Here is a 21,068-nt window from a genome sequence, read left to right as displayed (position 1 = left end):
TTTGCTGCAAGCTTTTTGTGTTAATAAGTACATTGTGGATTTTTCCCCTTTATTCTGTGTTGTCTTAATATTATCCTACTTTATAGAAGAGGAGAAAGCATGCATACAAATCATAGTATGTCTCTGAGTCTAAATCTGTAATTTGTAAAGCTCTCCTTTGGTGATTACCCACTTATTTGATTTAAATATTCATTAAAAAATAAATTTTTAACTAGTAGCGTGTGTAACAGCTAAAACCATAAAGCTGCTAGGAAACAAAAACAACAGGAGAATACATGACCTAGAAGTAAGCAAAGCTTTCTTAAAGACTACTCAAAATACTTGCATTACAAATTAAGATAAGGAGACAAGGGAAAAGGCAACAGAAGTTGATTTTATCTTCTGCTTCTCATCATAATAAATGGTTGGTGGAAGAAAATAGTAAAAAAAATTGCCATAATAGTTTTGTGTTGCATAAATGTTCTTTATCAATAAGTGACATGTTTTCCTATGACAAAAGATGTGTAAACTTAAATTTAAATTTAAGTTTAAATTTAAATTAAGATCAAATTAATTGGTGGAAAAAAGTGATTAAGAGATAGAAAAATGCACAGGACTTAAGGATATAATTTTCATCCGCCTGTCATAAATTCAAGAGTCCCTTTCATTACACTATACTATAGAGAAAGTAACAGAAAATATTAAACAAAATGAAAACATGCTTCCATTTATTCATTCATTCAATTCACAATATACTTAGTAAATATCTATTTAGTGCCAAAAACCTGTTCTTCAGGAGTTTTTCAGTTTCTCTTGATCAACTAAGTTATATTCACAAAGACAAACAAACCAAACACATTTCCATCTAGATAAACTATCCTTGTGTTTATATGTAGACATTTCTTTTGCAATTTAATTATTCCAGAGATTTTTTTTTTTAAGATTTTATTCACTTATTTGACAGAGAGAGATCACAAGTAGTCAGAGAGGCAGGCAGGCAGAGAGAGAGGGAAGCAGGCTCTCCACTGAGCAGAGAGCCCAATGAGGGGCTCAATCCCAGAACCTTGAGATCATGACCTGAGCTGAAGGCAGCGGCTTAACCCATTGAGCCACCCAGGCGCCCCAATTCCAGAGATCTTTCAGGAAGACTTTCTGTATGGTTTACTTTATGATTGCTTGTGTATATGTTATATGATATTTTAGTATGCATATAAATTTAATATGCACATAAATTTTAAAATATAAAAAATGCATATATTTGTGCTTTCAGGAAGACCTCTCTTTAAAAAAAAAAAATAGCTCCATAAAATGGCTTCAACTTAAATAAAATTTTTGTTCCCTGTAATGGAAATTGAAATAGTTAAAACTTAAATTGTAGTATAAAAATTGTTTGCTTCAATTTTGATCAGAATTTGAAGTACTAATTTATGTGAACTTTAAGAGAAAGAAAGTTTTACTTAATTCAAGACTTTATGGATTATAAAACAGCTTTAACTGTAGCCATCTTTTGTCCAGAATTCTTTAAGACTATTATCTTTATAAGAAAAAGAAGTTAATTCTGATACAATATCCAACAACACTGTAATTTGTGTGGATTATGTTTTACTTTAAAGTTAACAATTATACATATAACTTTAGAGAAACAGAAAAATATACATAGTAAAAACTCACTGGTGACAGTGTTATATGTGACTGTAATTTTCTTTGTGATTAGCACTACAGTGAGAATGTTACTCTATAAAAGTGATTAAAATTATGTGATAATTGAAACTCAGTAAACACTTATTTTTCTTTTTCCAGATCATACATAAACAGAAACATATTAGTTAACTATATAAAATCATTTTACGTGCTTTTTTCATGTAAAAACATTTTTTCAAGTACATATATGTTTGGTTAAATTTTGTAAGCTTCAAAATATCCAGAGAAATTTAATGTATTATTTCTATAATCATATATTTTTATGAATGTTACTTTTATCCTATGTAAAATATTCATGATTTTAATGAACTGGCCCTGACTATTCTCTCAATGCCTTTGTAAAGCTCTGTAATTATGATAACTAAAGAACTAAATAAATTAATTTACAGAGGTGATTTTGAAATTTATTGGAAAGTCATAACTGTTAATGCACTGTGTGTATATTTGTGATAACATAGAAATCAGGTTAATGGAGCTCTGTTGGTCAAGATTATGAAAATTTAAGCATTAAAAGGAATAATGACAAGTTATTTGAAACATATTAAGTATATTAAAATCCATCAGTCTACTTTGATGTGAGAAAGAAAACAGAAAAAAAAGTCTTCTTATTTGATAACTATTATGCCAAATCCTTACTCTGAAAATATGTGATTAAAAAAAGAATTAAGCATTTATGCTCATTTTCTTGTAACAACTGTATTTCTGGATAACCAAATAGTTTCAGTTTATGAAGGACAGCTTTTCATTACAGAAAATTGCCTCCAACTAAATAAAAAGGGAATGATAGTATTAGAAAAATGTCAGTTTTTCAAAACTTAATGGAATATTTAATTCATCATATAATGTCAAAGGATATTAAAATTATTACATAAAATATTTGGGGTGGCAAATTTTTTCAGATTAAAAAATAGAGCCATAATTAAATGCAAGATGTAGACATGTATTGGATATGTCAGTAAATTTGAAAGTAGGCTATCTCTGTAGATAACATTAAAGACTCAATGTGACTTTTATTAAGCATAATAGTATGATGGTTATGTAGGAAAATATATCTTTAAAAGAGGCTGGCTAAAGTATTTATAATTTAAATGTTACGATGTCTGAAATTTTCAAAAAATTAAAATGATAAAAAAATGCTATCTGTAATTAAATCTAAGTAATGAACCTCATCCTACTTTATATCCTCCTGTACCTTTTGTATTTTGGGAAAAATTTTTCCAAATAAAATATTTTAAAAACTATTATATTATGTACATTAATTATATAACCTACATTTTGCATTTTATTACTGTATCAGAAGTCTATAAAAAGAAAACCTTTTTCCTAGTATTTAACATATTTCACATTACTTAAACCACATGAATTAGAAATAATGAAAAAATGATAAATATTTAATAGGTTTAATCTGCTGTATTTAGAAGGAAATTAAATTGCCTTAGTATATCTCCTTCTACTAATGATATATTTAATTATTGGATCTTCAGGTTTCAAAAGTTGAAGACATTCCTTTGTTACTCACTATTATTAAATTTCTTTAGCTAAAGACATCAAAAATCCTAATTTAAATATTTTCATACTTTTAGAATCCACACTCTGCCACAGACAGATACCTAGATATCAAATAGTACAGCTTCTTAGAATTCCACTAGCTCTACTTTCTTTTTAAAATTTTTCCAATTGAAATTAGTTATGTTAATATGTAATTTGCTTATAATTCTACAGGTTCATTAGCACCTTCCCAAAAGAGGGAAAACAGAAAAGATTCAGGATCAAGACACCGATCATTATAACAGTACAAGTATATTTAGGACATGGAAGTTTTTTGGAAGAGTAGAATTTAATGTGATATTATAGGGATAAAGTGTTTATGACTATAAATTTTAAATTGAAATTGGAGGAAAGTTAAATATGTGAAACAACTAATCGTGGATTGCTGAGTCAAACAAGGGAGTATAGATATTTGTTTCTATTTTGCGATATCACAAATAATACTGTGATGATCATCTTGTACAAAGGGAAATGACCAGAAAACAGTTGTCTTTTTTTTTTTTTTTAAGAGAGAGAGCGAGAAGCAGGGAGGGGCAGAGAGAGAGGGAGAGAGAAAATTCCAAGCAAGCTCCATGCTAGGTGTCCACTAGGCCTCTTTGTGGAACCTGATGAAAGGCTCAATCTCAAGACCCTGAGACAAAATCAGGAGTTGGATGCTTAACCAACTACCAGCTGAGCCACCCAGGTGACTCCAGTTGCCATTCTTTGTAAGAAATGGCTTTTTTATTAGTGTTTTGTGACAAAATTTTTATAACAATCAAGAAATAGGATCTGAAATAATATTTTAATGTAGGAAACAAACAAGTTTAATATTTTTACATAAAATCATATTACTTGTTAATATTTTTACAAATACCTAAATATTATGGCATTTTCCTTTATACATCACACACACACACACACACACACACACACACACTTCAGAAACAGACCTTGTCCAGTAGTTTGGTTTTCTTGAAGCAGCAGAATTTATGCAACTGATTTTTCCAAGGAAAGAACTTTTGCAAAATAAGGCTCTGGAATCAACTGCTTGAATTCCATAAGGATCAACAATGATTTAAAATATTTTCCTCAGTAAGCCTTAAAAACACCTTTTGTTACATCCAAACAATCTTCGAAATTATAAGGGTTTTGATACCAATAACTGCTAGAATTAAGTTGTACAAGTGCAAAGATTTTTCTGTGTTTTGCTCACAACTATACCAAATGCCCCCAAATCATTTGGCATAGAATGAGCATGAAATAAATAATTATATTTCCATAACACCATATGAGTCTGCTTCACCAAAGCTAATAATTAAAAAAAATGTATGAAATCCTGCTGTAACATTTCTTCAGTAATGCAAATATGGATAGTCTACATTTGAAAATGCCATTTATATAGTGAGTTCACCTTTATCATTTTATAAACTTGTCAGTGATACGACCTAACACCTTGTTTGTTTTTTTTGGAACTTAACATATAGCATTAATATTGTGTATTATTTTATAAGCCTGTTTAATAGGCTAAAGATATTTTGATCTGCAACAGTTTTGCTTGCTAGTTGGTCATTGAAATTGATCATTGATTTTTTCTGTGAATTGAAAATTTGTAATTTATAATTTGTAAATTGTAAACTGATCATAACTTTTACTAACTTTCAGAACTTCTCTATGGTCCTAACTTTTTTAGATGTTTCTCGTGTGTGTCTTTTGAACTTTAGTTCAAACTGAACTTAGAACTTTAGTACTTCATACAATACAATGCAAAATTCATACAATTTTAAAGATCAATAGCTAAATATTTCATTATATGAGCAGATTCCTACTTCATCCTACTCTGCCACATCAAGAAAAAAATATGATTATCTACAACCGGTTCTGAAAGAATAGTGGCATAATGCCAACAATGATATATAAAACATTTACTTAAAAAAAATGTTCGAAAAGAAAAAAAAAAGCCAGTTCATTAACATTACTTGGTCAATTATAATATTTGACTTTACAAGAAGTACTTTTAAGATTATAATTTTTAATTCAGTGACCTACCCTTCTAAGTAACTCAAACCTCTAATATTTTCTAGAATTTTTTTAATTGAAGTTTAACTGGCATGCAGTATTATATTAGTTTCAAGTGTACAATATAGTGATATGATATTTTTTCATATCACAGAATGATCCCCATGGTAACTCTAGTTAACCACCCATCACCATACAAAGTTACTACAATATAATTGACTATATTCTCTATGCTGTTTGTTTCTGTTTTGTTTTGTTTTGTTTTTTAGATTCTACATATAAGAGAGCTCATATGATAATTGTCTTTCTCTGACTTATTTTGCTTAAGGATATGCTCTCTCCATCCATTAATGTTGTTGCAAATGGCAAAATTTCATTCCTATTTATGACTGAGCTATATTCCATTATACATTTATGCCATATCTTCTTTGTCCACTTAGCCATCGATAGACACTTAGGGTTTTTCTGTATCTCGGCTATTGTCAATCATGTTGCAGTGAACATAGGAGTGCATATATCTCTTCAAATTAGTATTTGACTTTCTTCAGATAAGTACTCAGAAGTGGAATTTATCATATGGTAGATCTATTTTTAATTTTTTCACGAACCTCCACACTGTTTTCCAAAATGACTGCACTAACTTACGTTGCCATGCATGGTGTACAAGGGTTCCCTTTTTTCCACAGTATTGCCCGCATTCTTAGTTTTTGTCTTTTTGATGATAGCCAATTTGACAGGTGTGAAGTGATATCTCATTGTGGCTTTGATTTTCATTTCTCTGATGATTAGTGGTGTTGAGCATCTTTTCATGTACCTGTTGGCCATCTGTATATCTTCTTTGGAAAAATATGTATTCAAGTTCTCTGCCCATTTTTTAATCTGCTCATTTGTTTTTCTGTTTTGGAGATTTTTTTGTTTTGTTTTGTTTTGGTGTTGAATTGTATAAGTTCTTTATATATTTTATATATTTTAACCTCTTATTATATTAGTTCTTTATATATTTTAACCTCTTACTGGATATAAAATTTGAAGACATCTCCCATTCAGTAGATTGCCTTTTCATTTTGTTGAAAGTCTCTTTTGCTGTGCAAAAGCTTTTTAATTTGATATAATCCCATTTGTTTATTTTAGCTTTTGTTATCCTTGCCTGAGGAGACAAGTTCAAAAAAAATATTGCTAAAGCTGATGTCAACTTACTGCCTATGTTTTCTTCAGGGAGTTTTATGGTTTCAGATTTTATACTCAAGTCTTTACTGCATTTTGTATATTTTTTGGAATTTAATGTTCTCGTTAATTTAGCAACAAGCTACACTTCCAACAAGTTTAGTACTTTTGTAACCATTTGTAAAATGATTTATGTATCTGTTTTCAGTTTGGATTTCTAGCAAACAAATGATGCCTATAATTAAAACCTCCCAAGTTCATAATTTAAAAAATAACCAATTGTTTTTATTTATCCTGCTTGAAGTTTGCTGAGCTTCCTGAATGTATGGGTTTCTTTGTGATGACACTTAGAAATATTTGTCATAATTTTCTCAGATATTTCTGCCCCAGTCTCTCTGTCTTTTCTGTCTGGGACTCCAAAACTGGTTCTCAGATTATTGATGTTGTAGTCACTTTTCTTCTTTTCAATCTTTCTTTTCTCTGTGTACTTCAGTGTGGATTATATCTATTAACAGGCATTTCACTGATTCTTTTTTTTTTTTTAATTTTGTCCAATATGTTTTTAATCTCAACTAATGGATTTTTTAATTCAGATACTGCATTTGTTCAATTCCATAATTTCTTCTTAGTTGCTGTCTGGTTAGTCTGTTTATTTCAATTGACAGATTTTTCTCTTGATACTGGGCCTCATTTCCTTGTTTTTCACATGTTTAATAAGTCTTCTTGTACACTCACTGGACATTATGGATGATATATTTTAGGGACTCTGGGTATTACAATTTTCTTCTGAAAACTTTTGAATTTTCTTCTAGCATGCAGTTTAAATTACTCACAGATCACATTGTTTTTTCAGAGGCATGGTTTTAGGCTTTGTTAGGGCTACTTCAGTCTATTAATGGTTTTGCACATAGTTGTAGAGACAGTCCCTTATTCAACAAGGAAAGCCAGAATATTTTCAAAGTCTAAATTTGTTGAGACTTAACTGTGAATTCACCTCTCTTGGGGTAGACAGCTGCTAAAATCTCTACTAAGCTCTTTCAAGACTTTCTGTTTTCCTCTGGGCTGTTTTTAGCCTTGCTTGGAACAGGGGCAGTTAGAGTGGTATATATGTGCAGCTTTGGACTCCCCCTTCTTTGACTCTCCACAGTCACAACCCTAGCTCCAATTTCCAGCTGCTCTGAAAACCAGAAGTCCAACTTCTGATTCCTCCAAAGAGCTTCAATAACTGCATCTTTCTATTTGAGCTCTTTCTAACTCCTTCCACCTGTTCCACCCCTTATACTAGAGATGGAGGATGCCCTCAGTATGTATGGGGTGCCTAAAATCTGACACAGTGCCAGTCTAATCCTGTTCTTTCAAGGATCTCATCTTCTTTAGTTTCTGCCTCCCTTAAGTCTCTTCCACTTCTCTCTCCAGAGTTTATTCTTTTTTTAGCAGAAGACAGTTCATTATAAGCTAGGCTACCTGATATCAGAGGCTGAAAATACCCACTTGTAGTTTTTTTCAAGTCTTTCTAACCTCATATCTGATAGTAACATTTAAAATCATGGACCCATGAAATTTTATCTGTCTTTGAAAGTTTATTTTGTGACTCTTATGAGGCCTATTTTTGAGATCCCCATTCTCCTACTTGCCATCTTGTCATGCCATATGGTCCAGTAATTCCACTGCTGGGTATTTACCAAAGAAAACAAAAACACTAAATTGAAAAGATACATACACACTTATGTTTACTGCAGCATTATTTATAGCAGCCATATATGGAAGAATAAGAAGTGTCTGTGATAGATTGATAGAATAGATAGAATAGATAGACTATTGTACAAAGAATAGATAGACTATTGTACAAAGATATTTAAAATATCATGTGTATATATGTGTATATATACATACGTATATGACATATATACATACAAACAATGGAATATTACTCAGCCAATAAAAAGAATGGGATCTTGCCATTTGTTATAACATGTGTGGACTTAGAGGGTACTGTGCTAAGAGAAATAAGTCAGAGAAAGACAAATGCCATATGATTTCATTTATATGTGGAATATAAAAAATAAAACAAATAAAAGGAGAAACAGACAAAAACCCCAGACTCTTAAGTACAGAAAACAAACTCCTGGTTGCTAGAGGGGAAGGGTGGGCTGGCAGGTGGAATTTAGATGAAGGAAATTAAGGGGTACAAACTTTCAGTTACAAAACAAAAGTCACACAGATAAAAAAGCACAGCATAGGAAATACAGTAAATAATATTTTACCTTCTGCCAATATTATATGTAGATATTCACATATACTCATATATATGAATTAACATATATATCTTTAATTTCTTCTTTTCTATACTGTTTTAGGTATCTTTAATATCATGCTACACAAGAAAACAAGATTTAATCTTGGAAGTTTTAATCTTAGAATATTTTTTGCTTTATTTTTAAGCCAGAAAATGAGTTTACCCAAAGTTCACTGGAGTTATCATTCTAGGATGGTATATTTAGAATAGAAGTTTCCAGGGTTCCAGGGATATTGCTGTACCCTATCAGCAGTACCTTAATGAGGACAAAAGGTGGGGATAGATTAATAAACTTTCATACCTTAGGCTTAAGTACTTAACTATGTGTACACCTGAAAGCATCTCAAAACCAGCAAGCACTTTTATAATCTCTTACCCTTACCCTTTACTAAAATTATAATCTGTCCATTGAGTTAGATTTAGAAATTTACTGAGGGACTTCCAGTATTTGCAATGACAACTCAATAGAAAACTTTTTCTACCATAAGTCTCTTCCACTGCCATATATTATATTTTTCACTGCAGGCCAATATTATCTAAAGTGTACACTGGAAAGAAATGTCACATGAAATGTTTCACAAAAAATGGAAGCATAGAATATACAATTCCTGGTAGGCACTCTGAAGTTAAAATAGCATTTTAAAGACTGAAATATTTTTAAATATAAAAATAAATAATCCAACGCAAGCATGCACACAACATTTAAATTTGATTCTTGGGCTTCCCAAAATTCGTTTTACTGAGGAATTGTTTTGTTATTATAGTTTTCTCATTTCTACCTGCTGCTATGCAAAATTATTTTGTGTGTCTTTATTAAATTCAGGTTGGGGGTGCCTGGGTGGCTCAGATGGTTAAGTGTCTCCCTTCGGCTTAGGTCATGATCTCAGGGTCCTGGCATCGAGCCCCCTCTCAGGCTCCCAGCTTAGTGGGGAGTCTGCTTCTTCCTCTCCCTCTGTCTCTCCTGCTTGTGCGCTTGTGTTCTCTCTCTCTCTCTCTCTCTCTCTCATTCTCTCTCTCTCTTTCTCTTTCTCGCCCTCCTCAAATGAAGAAATAAAAATCTTTAAAAAAAATAAATAAATTCAGGTTGGCCTCAGTCCATAGGTAACCTTACCAGTTGTCTTCTATTTATTCTTTATTGCTCTGTAAGCTAATTAGACACTGACAGGGAACTTTAAAACCTTTTATTTAAAAACTAAATAGCGGTATTAATCTTTGTTGATCCTATAATGGAGATGGTAAATAATGGTGTTTGTAATTAATGCTTGCTACCTTTCTTTTGCTTTATTTGCTAACTCACCTTCATATTTTGAGGATCCCTATACTTAGAAAATGTCATCTTTTTTCTTTAAGTTGTAGTTTACACTCCCTCTTTTATAAGGTACGACCTTACATCTCCCAAATAATTTGATATTTAATATTTAAAATTTAGCTATTATCAACTAGTGTGTGTGTGTGCGTGTGTGTGTGTGGTGTCTGTCTAATTATTTGCTGTAATAATATTCCAAGGAGACAAAAAGAATTTGCCATTTTTCTCCTGTTATAGCACCTGTGGCTTGTGAACCCATATTTCATTACTAAGTTATGGAAAATGAAGTTTTTACTGCTTAACATCTATAATATGCCTAGCTTATTTGTTATACCTTTGAAAAGTTTTCTCTTAGGCTGTGATTTTGTTCAGCAAATTTTCCCTGATTCATAATTTTTCTTTCATAGTTTGCTCTTTTCAATTTAGAATTCTGCTTGCTTATATAAAGTGACAACCTGTTGGCCAGAAATTTGTGAAAATGAAACTGATTTTACTATTATTGTATGTTTTAACTTTGATACCTTCATCTTTAAAAGATATATTTAATATTGAATACTTTATGAACTCTTGGAAACTATGGTGAACTCTTATTTTTCTAGCTATCTTGTAAGGATTTCATTTGGTTATGTTTCAGATGATCTTGAAGAAATGCACCTTCTATTTATTAGGGTTTTGGTCACAGCAAGCTGTCACTAAACACACTTTTCAGTTTCAAAGGTTTTTTTTTTTTTTTTTTTAAGATTTTATTTATTTATTTGACAGAACTCAAGTAGGCAGAGAGGCAGGCATAGAAGGAGAGGGGGAAGCAGGCTCCCTGCTGAGCAGAAAGTCCTGGTGGGGCTTGATCCCAGGACCCTGAGATCATGACCTGAGCCAAAGGCAGAGGCTTTAACCACTGAGCCACCCAGGCACCCCCTCAGTTTCACAGGTTTATGAGTCTTTTTTTCCTCAGAGAGAAATACATTTGCATATATTTAAACCACAAAGAGAGTTGTTTGTAAATAGAATATCTCTCTCTGACTGACTAGACTATTTTGATTTTTAACTTAAATTTAAATCACAGAGGTCAGAATTAATTTCCACCAGATTTTCCTTCCTTGAAGCTTTGGTCTTCATTTTTGTTTTTAGAGCTTATTCTTAAATATCAATTCTAATTTTATTTTGCCATTATTATTAAAGAAATTAATAACATATTTGTTTTTTATCTGAACTGTAAATTATCATTTTTTTAAAAGATTTTATTTATTTATTTGACAGACAGAGATCACAAGTAGGCAGAGGCAGACAGAGAGAGAGGGAGAAGCAGGCTCCCTGCTGAGCAGAGAGCCCCATGCGGGGCTCGATCCCAGGACCCTGAGATCATGACCTGAGCCAAAGGCAGAGGCTTTAACCCACTGAGCCACCCAGGCGCCCCAATTATCATTTTTTTGAGAATCAGTTTTTAACTGTGGTTTTGAAATAACCAAATACAGATTTCTAAAAAATCTGGCAAAATATATCAAGCAGAAATGGACATTTCTACTGATTTTTTGTTTCATTTAGCAAACTACATATCGTGTAACTATAATTTCACTGTATGTATATGTCATAATTATATGGTAAGTGGGCATAAGCATATTTGTAAAAATTAATTTATAGCATTTCCATTATTTTATAGTGCTTTCAAGTATTAGTGAGGTTTAGATAAAGTTGTAAATTTAAGAATGAGAAATTGGGAAGGCAAATGGCATTGAAATAAGTGTTAACAAATTAAAGACCATAAAGCAATCAGATAATTCAAATGTCTTTTTCCTAAAGGACTATCTAGCTTAAATAAGAAAACATGGGATAGAAGAAAAGGTCTTTTAAATATGATAACTTTATACATTAACTTTGCTCCTAGTACTATAAAATTCTTCTTCATTATTTTTTTTAATATTCTAGCACTATAAACTCAATTGTAATTCAACTGTAGAGTATAACCATAAATTCAGCTGTACTACAGACATTCTGGTACTGGTTCTCTAATATCCATCCAAGCCTTGTAAAGATTAATCCGGCAACACTGAGTATTTAGATTAATGGTTACTGTTTTAGCAACCTTTCTTCTTTAAATATTTATTACTACATTCATTTTCACTAAACCAGAAGATAATACATAAACAACACTTTTATGGATTTTAGAAAGCAACTATAACTAAATCATCAATATTTTTACTACATGTCAACTAGTCAGTACTGGGGAAAATCAAATCAAAATATATTTCTCATGTTGTAAGTAATTATGCTGATCATTTCAACATATTAAAGATGATGTATATCTGCCAACATACAGTCTTTTATTTTTCATTCAAGATTAGAAATGTAGTGATATTTTTATTTTTGGTAAAAACAAATGTATAACTATTTCATATATATGTGACATACATATGTTAGAATGTTTATTAGTACACATGGAAATAATTCTTATTATACTTATTAAATAATTCATTTCAATTTTCTGGACTGTATATGAACATATAATATTTAAATATTTTTAAAAATCTAGCTTATAAGAATATCATATCAAAAAACATATTGTCCTAAATCATCATATTTCATTTTGTATAAAGGATACTCTCCTAAATAGTTCAATTTTCCTTGGAAAGCATTTTCATGTTTGTGTAGTTCTGAGGATGCTTCTGATCTGACTCACACAAGCATATTTTCCAATATAGCCTGATTTGAATTAACACATGGTAATATATTTTTCTTGAGGATACTGTTAATTTTACATGGGAGGACTCATTAGTGAAAATGAATACGTATGTCATACCATATAACACCTTCACTATGCAAAGTTGCTAAAACAGTATGGGAAAAAACCTCCTAAGGAAAATTTGATATAGCTTTCCTATGCTTTTCCAGACCTATTTTCAACACTGCTAAAAGGGGGGAAAATTCAAGAAGGCACTGAAGAGACCACCTCACCAGACCCTGATGTTACTTCTCCTCTGGATGTACATGCTGCAGCTCCATAGGAGCCAGGTTGGAAAAGTTTCTAGGAAAACAACATATTCCTTAATTACATATATTTTTAAGTAGAAAGTTTTTTTTTCTATGGAACTTTGTCTTTTTAGACCCCAGAGTTAAGTACATGAAAAAGTCTATACTTTTATTTTGAATTTAACATTTATCTCTTAATTGTTATTTGAGGGGGGAGAAATCTGTAACAAACATCTGACTTCTCAAAAATATTTTTGAAATTTGATTGTTTTAAAGCATGCAAAATTCACTAATTAAAAACATCATGGCACTATGTTGTACATACTATAAAAATATCAAGCTTAATCCATTATAATAGAGTTTGAAGTTAAATGATTATAAAGATGTGTATCAACTTTTTCAAGCCCTTCTGTATATACTACGTAAATGGAAGTAGGTAGTCTCTATATGCTCTTTTTTCTATAACTCAAACTCTATGTTTGTTATTGCTCTTGATTCTAAGTGAAAGTTTAAAAGTAATTAAATATCCATATTATGTTGTTAATTCTTCATACCTGGGAGGACTCTGGAGAGACAGGTCAGTGATTTGGCAAAACAACCTTAAAAGAGAATTTTTTTAAGACTAACTCAAAATCTAAATTTTAGATTTTTCATATCTTGAAATATAATGAATCTCCACTCAGATTATTGAAATGCATTGCCATAAAGAAGGATGATAGTAATTCCATGAATAGAGGTTGCATGTTGTAATTGTAACTGATTTTTTTTTTTTTAAACATAGTCAATTGCTTCTTGGCCTTTTGGCTAAATCAAATGTAGTCTCTGTTCTTATCAGCTTAATATCTGATAGGATATAAATGGATTTTTGGAACAGGGAGGTGGAATAGTAGCTTGCTCCATCTACTCCCACCCATCAACCTGGTGAGTCTCTCCAGGAATGATGCTTTTAAAAGACCTAGTCACAGCAATAATCAAAAGATGTGTAAATGAAGAATGAAAAACATTATTTAACTGTGGAAACATAATAAATGAAGTTAATTGTTAAATAAAAGATATAAGAAAAGCAATAGTTACAACTGACAGTTTAATTCTGAAATGATAAGGCACAAAACGTAGGAATTATATTTGCATGTGTATCAGAACTAATGTTATAATGATACATATTCACAGGTCTGCTTAATTCAAGCGTGACACTTCAAAAGTTTAAGACATCTTTCTAATTGTTTATAATTCTCTCACCACGTTTTTCATAGAAAAATCTACATTCAGTTTATAGCCTTTATCACATTTGCCTTATATTACAATTAATATTTCAGGAAGTGTGTTTTGTTGATCTTATTCTTCTTTCCATAGTGTTCAGTTGTAAACTCCTTGATAGAAGTGATGGTGTCTCAATGTATCATTGTTTCTGTCTCCTATATAGTTTGATAAACTAATTTTAAAATATTAATTACATAGGAAATCTGTTGATAGAACTAAATGTATAAAGCTAGACATTTAAAAAAAATACTCTGTGGGACACCTGTATGGATCAGTTGGTTAAGTTGTCTGACTTGATTTGACTCAGGTCATGATCTCACATGAGATCAGGCTCCACATTGGGCTAGGCGTGGAGCCTGCTTAAGATTCTCTCTCTCCCCCTCTCCTCTTTTTTCCTTCCCTCACTAAAACAACAACAACAAAACAAAACAAAACAAAACAAAAACTTGGCCAAAAATATGCTTTATAAATGGAATAGACTAGTGGTTCCTAACACTTTGTATTTATTAATTTCAGAAGCATTTACAAATCCATCTGCCTGGAAACATGTGTGGCTACTGTCTTTTCTTAATAGCCTAACACATTGCTAATTTGGACAGACTTTAACAGTGGTCCAAATCCTTTTTTAAAAAATTCTAACTTTTTCACCTTGCACTGAATAAACGTCAATGAGATTCGTCACCAGTCTAAATAAAATAAGCAATAATAAACATAACCCTAAAGTAAGGAATAACATGGGGTTCTTTATATTTTATAAATGAGAGCACAGTTGACAAATTTAGCTACTCTAAATTCTATACAGTATGGATCGGCAAAACTGAAGAGAGGCAACAATTGTTAAGATAAAAATGGACCAAGAACAAAGTTTTCTCACAGAATGAGATAGAGAAAAAACAATGTCATTAATCCTGTTAACAAATAATTTTAATTAAAGTGGTAAACATATTTTTTTCAGTCAAGAAGAAAGGGTCATAAATAGATCAAATTTAGGAGTTCACAGTGACCGGTGAAGTTGAGCAATAGTTCTATAAATAACTGCTCCCAATAAATGAAGCAAATCTCTGAAGAAACTGTAGGAAAGCAGTATAATCTTTTAAAAAGGGTCTAGGGAGTAAGAGATAATTTAGTTCAAACCTCTCATTTGTCTCATAGTAGATCTTTATGTGAATATACCTATATGTGTGTCTATAGATATAGATACAAACATGTATGTATGCATACACACATCATATTAAAAATTGTAGAGGAATGATGGACTAGCAGCCTATATTTTACTGAGGAACAAACTGTAAAAATTAACTATTAAATGAAAGTAAAAGCGATAACAAAAGTGGAGATTTTGGAAATTATCATTGAAATGTAAGAAAGGTAAATTATACAATTCATGATACATATTCTCTAATATTAATAGTGTTAATCTAATGCATCATCAATTGTATTATATACAAAAGCATATAAATACGCTGCCATATGTTCATCCTTCTTCGGTACTACACATTTCTCTAAAAAAATTTCCTTGAAAAATTATCTGTATCTTGACTTCATTACTTCTCCATGCAAGAACTGTCTGTATTCCCCATCTTTACTCACAGAACAATTCCGCTTTTGTCCAGCTGTTCTTCCAAAACAACCCAACTCAAGATCATATGGTCACATTGTCAAATTCAGAAGTCAATTTTCAACCATCCTCTTATTTGAGTTATCAACAGCATTAATCATATATAATAGCTACCTCTTTTTTGAAATAATTATATCAGTTGGTTTCCATAAAATCACTCAGTTTTGGTTCTTTTCTTAACCTTTTCTGTTTTCTTGGTTGATTTCTCCAAGGATCAGTAATTTGATTCTATATTGCCATTTACTCTCTATAGGGTTTTATTCAACCTCAATATTTTATATTAACTGAATCCTGAATATATATTCCAGCCTAGATTTCTGCTGTGAACTCAGACTTGTACATCCAGAATTCTACCTGCTCAACTTTGATGTCTATCGGACATCTTATATAACATATCCAAATCTGAAACTCCTTATTAACCCACCTCAACCTGTTCCTTCCACAGTAATCACTGTTTCATAAAAATGAGATCCCAGTATTCTAGTAACTCTAGAAAAAAACTTGGAGGTATTTTTTTTTCTTCACTCTTTCTTCAAAGTTTATAATGGGTTCAACAGCAAATTTCTGTGGCTTTCCTTTAAAAATATATACAGAATTTTTTTCTTTTAAAATAAACTTTTTATGTATTCAATTTTTTGTTTAAGTTCTAGTTAACATACAGTGTAATACTAGTTTCAGGTGTTTAATATAGTGATTTAGCATTTCCTTATAGTACCCGGTACTCATCATAACAAGTACACTTGTTTATCTGCATCACCTATTTAACCCATCCCCCAACCTATATCCCTTCTGGTAACCATCAATTTGTTTTCTGCCATTAAGAATCTGTTGCTTCATTTCCTTTTAAAACTGTTACTGTAACCACTCTAGTCTATGATACCATCATCATTCCCTTGGATTAATAGAATAGCCCTAAATATATTCTGTGATTCCATATTTACCATCTGCCCCAAGAGTACAGACTTGTGTTGTCCAGTAGGGAACCCCAGAGCTGATGGGTTCCCTAAAATTAAATAGTCTTCACTTACCCTGTATTTTCTGAATTGCATATCTGGACAAATTGAACGAGTAGCTAACTCATATATGACCAAGGCTAATGAAAGTTGTATAACCCAGATTCTGGAGTTAGGATAGGTTACTGACTTACTGTAATAAGAAGTATATGTTTTCTAAACTTATTTTCTATTTAGTATCAGGGTAAGTATTTAAAGTCAGGATTTTCTGCATTTTTCCATAGCCTGTATTTTCACCATCCCTTGTAACTTAGGTTTGCCATGATTTGTTGTATGCCAACCAGATGTTTTTTAAATGAGAAATTTCATTTGGAAACTCAATTTAGTATTTATATCATTGAAAAATAAAGTACAAGATTTACATTTCAAATGTTTTAATCACTATGTGTTGAAAAGTTGATTTTTAAATCATTTAGTTTTATGTTATTGAACATTACAAGTGAATTATCAAAGCTATAGTCACCTCTAATTTAAAGACTCATGTTATCATCTCTCCTTTCTTCCACTACAGAAACAGTTTTTAAATTGTTTTATTTTTATTTACATATTTACAACTTTATTTTATAATGCAGTATTTCATAAAGTGTCTCTATTAATTTACATTTTACCAGCAATGGATCTGAGTTCCTATTCATATTTTTATACACAAATTTATGTTTTCCTATCACAATGATAATAATTAATTTTGGACTATTTAACTTTTACCAGGCTAGTGGATGTAAAAAATTAATTTCAGGTTGTTTTTAACTTGCATTTCCTGTTCATTTGTGAGAGTGAGCTTCTTTTCATATTTATTAGCCCTTCCTTTTTCCTTTCTTGTTCAAGTATTTTGCTCCTTTTTTCATTTTGTTTTCTTTTTCTTGTTGATTTTTGAGAGCTCATTATATATGTTTGAATATGTATTCTACACATATTTATTACTTGCATATGTTGTAGTATTTAAAGTTTATAATTTGTCTTGTCACTTTGTGGTATCTTCAAAATATAGAAGCTTTATATTTAAATGTAATCATATATGTATTTTTCCACTTTTGTATTTGTATTTTCTAAAATTTTATTTATTTATTTGAGAGAGAGAGAGAGAGAACATGAGCAGGTGGGAGGAGCAGAGGAAGAGAGAGAAACAGAGAGAGAGAAGCAGATTCCCCACTGAGCAAGAAGCTGGATGGGGAGCTCCATCCTGGGACCTGGAGATCATGACCTGAGCCAAAGGCAGATGCTTAAGCAACTGAACCACCCAGGCACCCCTGTATTTGTATTTCTTACAGAAATTATACATGTTAGCAACAAAATACTCAAATAATAGCAAAGTCCAGGAAGTAGAATGTGAAGTGTTTAGCTCCTACTTTCTCTCTTAAAGGAAGTTTGTTACTTCCTTAGAGTTAACTACTAATTAAAACTTTGTATTGTTGACACAAAATGAACAAACTTTTCAGAATTAAAAGAATGAGAGAGAGAGATTTATTCCAGCCCAAATCAGGACAGCTGCCCATGATACACAGTTTTCACAAATAAGAGAGTGCTCCAGTAAGGGAACATTTTGTGTAAGGTCATGTACATTTTTTATATAAAAAGTTACAAATTATTAGACAATAAACTTTTCAGAAAGTTGAGACCTTATCTTAAGTTTCTAAGTATATGAGGGGCTCTATGACTTTAATCTTATGGGAGCCAGGAAAGTTTCTTACTTTTTCTTATCTTTTCTGTTCAGAATGCTCCTTTTGATTACTTTCTTTAAGCAGTGTATACTTGGGGCAGAAATAGAGTCCATGGTTTGAGGTTTCATGCACTCATTTTGACCTTGCTAAATTTTAAAGTATAGCTTCCCTAGGAACCCAGGAGCAGGCCCACAATTAAAAAGTTGAAAATTTCCCTTATTAATATCTATGTTTCCAGGTCATTACAAAAATAAAAATGATCTAGTTCTACAAATTTTATGAAGATTTCTTTGATCTCACTTGATAATACATCATAGACAACCTTGTATACTAGCGTGTACTGACCTATCTCATACTTGCCATTTCTTCTTTCTCTTATACCCAACCCCATATCCAAATCATTAGCAAGTCTTATCAGGTCAGCCTTAAAATATATCTAGTATCATTACATTTACTGCTACTATTTTAGTCTAGACACTATCTCCTCTCACTTGAACTATTTTAATAGCATATTAACTGATGTCCCTCTCTTGCTTGCCTTCTGCAGCCTATTATCCAGATAACAACAAGAATGACCCACTTAATATATAAGCCAGATCTCATCATTCCTTGTGACAAAACCTTCCAGTCATCTGAAATCTTATTAAGAGCAAAAGTCAAAATCCTCACTATAGCCTGCTTGAGTCTTAGTGATCTTTCTTCTCAGCTATCTCTTTGAACTCATTTCTTACCTCTTGCCTTACACACTGAATTCTAGTCACCACTGGCCCCTTGCTGTTTCTCAAATAAGTATACTTGTTCCCAACTTGTGCCCTTTGATCTATTTCCTCTTCCATTAATGCTCTTCCCCCATTTTTCTTCTAGTCTTGCCCCCTCAGTTAAGTTTCAAATATCACTTCATTATCTCTATAAAAGAACACCTGTCTTGTTCACTCACAGGTTCCTTACCTTACTTTACCTTATTTTTCTCTGAAGCACTTTTTGCCAGTGATATTTCATTCTTAATTTTCTCTATTTTTTAAAAAATTTATTTATTTATTTATTTATTTGACAGACAGAGATCACAAGGAGGCTGAGAAGCAGGCAGAGAGAGGGGAGGGGGGAAGCAGGATCCCTGCAGAGCAGAGAGCCCGATGCGGGGCTCGATCCCAGGACCCAGGACCCCGGGATCATGACCCAAGCCAAAGGCAGAGGCTTTAACCCACTGAGCCACCCAGGCACCCCTCTTCTTAATTTTCTTTAAAACAAGCTATCACCTAATAAATATTCTGTGAAAGTGGAGAGTTTGTCTCACATTTTCACTGGTATGTGTCCTAAATAGAATACTATCTGTCACATAGCAGGTTCTTAATAGATATTTATTGAATGAATTATTGAATGATTTGAATGATTAATGAGCTATATTAACAACTCTATGTAAAGTATAGATCAACCATAATTTACCCATTGACCTATTGTAGATTATTTCATTAGTCTCTAATTTTTCACTAATAGCAGTAATTTTCAGTGAACATTCTTGTATTTCTATAGCATATTTCTAAAGCTAGACATACTATATCAAAGGGTATAAAATTTAAATTTGATATGTGCTGACAAGGTGACCTTCAAAAGATGGATTATATGTATCTTTACAATACTGTTTTTATCCATGGACTTGCTGTATCTGTTAAATTTATTCAGGTTTCCTTATATTTATTGAGTTTCATTCATACATGTGAAAAGACTTGCTATTTATTCATACTCTTCATGGTTTTTCAGTGTCCATACAGGTAGTATTTAAGGTATTTAGTATTGCATATTTTCCAAGGAGGCAGAAGATAATCAGTTTTTGTATGTGAAGAATTTCCACTTAAGTCTTGGATGTTAGGATTGGTTCTGTTTAATACTTGTTATTAGTATTCCCAGCACCTCCCTCCTTTTTAATTCATTTTTGGTAAACTGCAAGATTAATGGCAAAAGGAATATGTGTCCTAAAAAAAGATATTATGATGTGCATTTATAAAAGGGTCAAGCTTTGTTGTTTTTATTGAGTTATCTTTCTTTTAACCATTGCAGACAGAATTCAATGATTTAAAGGGATATATAATGAACAATACTCATCTTATTATCCATATTAGTAAATCTAGCATTTCCCACCTTCTTACACATTATGCTAATGACCTTTCAGATGGATACACTTCAATTAAAATATAGGAGTCACTAGAAAAGTATTACAAGTAAGAGCAGATACAAACTGTGCTTGTGTGATATGAAAAATGTCTTGAAGAAATCAGCTGAAGAATAATTTGCTGATAGCTCTAAGGGGTAAAAGTGTTTAAAACACATGCTTTTCTCATAGTTATGTGAATCAGTATTCAGTAGGAAATACAGTAAACATGCCCTCTACATTTCTGAGTAAATGTTTTAGCAGATTAGTGTCAAAGGTTGCTAAATGGGAAAATGTTCCTTGCTGTAAAAAGAACATGAAAATAAATTTTAGAACATTATTCAGTACATATGCATTTCTTTACAAGTGTCTTCCTAAACCTTCTAAAGAAATAACAATTCATACACACAGAAATGG

General features: G+C 31.5%; 1 protein-coding gene and 1 pseudogene across 3 annotated transcripts in view; both read left to right on the top strand.

Annotated features, from left to right (window-relative positions):
• Positions 1 to 21,068, top strand: part of EPHA6 (EPH receptor A6) — a 929,004-nt gene that overhangs the window by 153,126 nt on the left and 754,810 nt on the right. The gene's annotated exons all lie outside the window — the stretch shown is intronic.
• Positions 13,741 to 13,907, top strand: LOC123940967 (annotated as a pseudogene).

Source organism: Meles meles, chromosome 4 (assembly GCF_922984935.1).
Source record: "Meles meles chromosome 4, mMelMel3.1 paternal haplotype, whole genome shotgun sequence".
Lineage (NCBI taxonomy): Eukaryota > Metazoa > Chordata > Mammalia > Carnivora > Mustelidae > Meles > Meles meles.
The sequence above is the reverse complement of the archived record's forward strand: the minus strand, read 5'-3'. Positions and strand labels throughout refer to the sequence as shown.